We start from the raw sequence: 3,823 nt of genomic DNA, 5'->3' as shown, positions 1-3,823 counted from the left end.
GTAGTGGCTAGCAGGTTCTCCTGAAGCTGGCCATCTCGCGGCCAGAGCCCAGCCTGTCAGCCTGACGTGTGATTTATTGATGGGGTGTGGTCTGCTAACCTATCGAGCAGTCAGCAGACTTGTGCACTTTGCGGTGAGGAGACAATATTGGCTAAACCGCCTTATCCAGAGCATCTGTGTGCAGCACGGTTTGTGTTACCGAGCTAGCTGGACAAATTGTTTCACCCCGACCTCCTTGGCGGGAACATGCACCAAAGCATGTAACCAGTCCGCATGCACGGGAAGGAATGGGGACTTGTGATTGGAACGGTGTCCCCTACATACTATTACTAGGGTCATCTGAAGGACACAGGCCTTCTGTCTCTGACTACTAACAACATAACCGCCAGTTTCCCGCTCTTTCAGTGACCTGCAGATGATGGTGGGTCGATGGTAGCTCAGACAGCTCTGGCTGAGTGACTAGGCTCTACCAGGCTCCGCGGATCGGTGGTCGAATTGTAGAAATTGGACAAATAAAGTCTATAGAGTCTATAGTACGACGAGGAAACGTATTCTTCTGGCGGCTAACTCCCCTAGCGAACTATAGACTCTATTTGGCCAATTTCTACAATTAGACCACCGATCCGCGGAGCCTGGTAGAGGCTACTGAGTGACCACCAATGGTCTGCTGTTCTTGCTTCTGCACGAGAGTATTAAAACGGGAATGGACTCGGACGGTCAATCACTGCTTGGTTCCCCGAACGATTGTGAGACAAACGGCCACCATCAAATATCTTATCTAAAACCATTGGGTCACACACAGTGTTAAGTCTGGTAGCCTGAAATGGTTCGATAAAAGCTGTCAGAAATGGCGACAAGAAAGTAGGGTAAACTCGGGACAGCCCCAGTGTCCCTGAGAAACCGGAGCAGACTAAATGATGAATGACTTGTGTACACAGGGTGACACCACTACAACAGTCCCAGGACTGATCTGAGGGGAGAGTCGAGAGGATCACAGGTACACGACAGGGCCGGTCGGCCGGGGTCAAGAGTTCAGATGGAGGGCTCGATGGTTTCGTAAAATCGCCGGTATTCTTCGGGACTGGTCTCAGTTAACGTTAGTTTGCTCTCTACGGGTCGGCAATAATTAGAAAGTCCAGGTGGAGAGATGTGCTGTCAGAAAACAGAACATTGCTTTTCAGGATCTTTCAGCACTTGGGCCGGTGACACACCCCTCAGCAGGTCTATTTAGACGCTCCTGCCCCGTACAGCGAGTAAGGACTAATCTCAAAGCAGATCCTACGGTGCCATAAGATAGTATCAAAGCTGGCCAAGGAGTATAGCCGGCCAAAGGAAGTCAAACGGGCACCGGTGGGTTTGATACCACGTTAAACAGCCTCATTACTCATACTTGGGGTACCTACTGGCAAAATACACCAGATGATACTATATTACGCCAACGCGGATCTGCTTGGAGATTAAGTAAGGACACCGTACGTACGCAGCACGTGTAAGTAGGGTCTGGTGGCATACGGTAACGTGGCAATCGCACAGAGATATCGCACATGCAACTCACTTTAATACCAATTGCACAACGAACGATGCACACAACCGCTGACGGCATGCAGACCACATACTTATTACCTTAAGCAACCGTGCGAGTGACGTACGTTGACGTACTCCATCCCTGCTCTTGCCAGTCATTCCCCACGTTTTCAGAAAAACGTGTCGGACGTGGTCTCCCAAAAAACGTACGGACAAAAAACACGTACGGTGGGTGCATGAACTACGTGTTTGAAGGTGAAAGAGAGGGAGTTGTGTTACCATTAGAGAACAATACTTGGCAAAAATGGAATGGAACTTTTTTTTAAATTCAGATATATTATAGGCTAAAAAACTTTCCCTCAGATTTTCAGTGACTATATTGTCTCGTTGCTGGTTGTTGTATTTGAAACTTTGGACTGCGATGGCAAAGTGGGGACATAAAAAGAATTTATTTCAGGGAAGGTTCATGAGATGAGAAGAGCACACGGATGTTACCTGCAGCAGCACATACTGACGGGAAGGAGCCTGGGTCGCGACCCAGCCGGAAGCCATGTACCAGGTTAATGAGTTTGATGACCTGTGAAATTCCTCCATCATCAAAATCAGCATCTAAGTACTCTGTATCACCTGATTACTCCCCAGTTCATCATTTCATTTGGAACAATCGGCGCCCGGTGCTAATGGTCTCTCCGGGCATGGCGCGGTCACCTGTGGGCGACCCCTGGTCGCTCAGGTGGACTTTGGAGCGACAACCACGTCAACGTGTTTGGCTCGGGATCGAGAGGTCTCGAGTTCGAACCCTGCTGTGTCACCGATCTTGTGTCCTTGGGAAAGACACTTTACACGGCTTTCCTCAATTTTACTGAAAATGAGTACCTAGCTTCGGATAGGGTCGTCCCTCGGATAAGATGTTAAATGGAGGTCCCGTGTATGGGGAGAGCCACACCCTACGCACGTTTAAGTGCGATGGTGCACATCCTTCCGTCTAGAATTGGTTATTCTCTACAAATCACCCGGAATCCAGGAATAATAGTGACATATCAGTCACTATAACGGCCTGAAGATCTGTATCAAACCAAACCAAACCAAACGTTAACGTAGCCTGGTATCCAACCGTAATATAGCTCCCGAGTTTCTTCTCTCCTCTTCGCAATTGTGTAAGCGACCCTACATCTGCGGCAGGGAGTGCTACACCCGATTTACACACGCGTTTACCGAGTCGATTCCAAAATACAATAGGCCTTCTTTGAGCCTAAAGGCTTGTGGCCTTTACCTTTAGTGAGTTTAACATTTCCTGAAGAGACAGTTGTCTTGAATTAGCAATATGTTTGTTATAGTATGCTTGTAAACAAAACTGTAGTTTTCAGGAGGTGCCACAATACATTTTCGTTTTTACACGGACAAAAAATCGTCCTAGGACACGTGCCGCGCGTCGAACGTCGTAGGACACTTTAGGACAAGTCATTTGTTTTGCCTCGTGTAACCGGCCCTTGTATAGCCAACACTAGTATTTGAGTACCCTCTTTTCAAAATAATGTTTAACACTGTTCATTGTCACTTGCATATCTCCTATGTTTATACCATGTACATAAAATTAGCCTACGGGCATGAACTTGCAAATAGCCTTTATTCATTATGATACATTGTAGCCTCCACCAGGCCTTCCTACGGCCCTTAGTACGGCGGATGGATCGTAGAATTCGGCACTGTGAAGAGAACAATTGACCAGGAGAGTAAGTCCGCGTGAAGGGTAACATTTCCCCCTCCGCCGGCCAATAATGAAACCCTATGATGACCAAACAAATATTCCCCGCGTCCAGCAAAGTCTAATAGCCTGGAAGATTTTAAATGGTTGAGTAGACGCTGTTTCATCGGAAGGATCATACTTCGCTATTCGTAAGTTCTGGGTTTCTGCGCTGAGACTCCTCCTCAGGCTGTCTTGTACATCTGTACAGGTAACTTAACTCCTTAAGGGTGGCGCCTATCTCCATTTCGAGTAGCCTTTGGGCCACACCTTTGTGCAAGCCACTACAGCAGGGGGCTGGTCGACTGGTAGTGATGTGTGTGTAGCTCCCATACTCTTCCTCATTAGTGCTGAGTGCTAAGCAGAGAAAGCAGTGTGTACCATCTTATCCAAGTCTTTGGTATGACTCGGCCGAGGATCGACCTACCGAATGGGAGGCGAACACTCTACCCCCGGCCATTGCACCGGTCTTGCTGGGAGCCTTGGATAAAAAGGACACTTGTCTGGAGTTTTACCTGTCTCTGACCTGGCTCTGACGAGGCCAAGCCTGAGTAC

Source organism: Branchiostoma floridae, chromosome 4 (genome assembly GCF_000003815.2).
Source record: "Branchiostoma floridae strain S238N-H82 chromosome 4, Bfl_VNyyK, whole genome shotgun sequence".
Taxonomy (NCBI): Eukaryota; Metazoa; Chordata; class Leptocardii; order Amphioxiformes; family Branchiostomatidae; genus Branchiostoma; species Branchiostoma floridae.
This window is presented reverse-complemented; position numbering follows the sequence as displayed.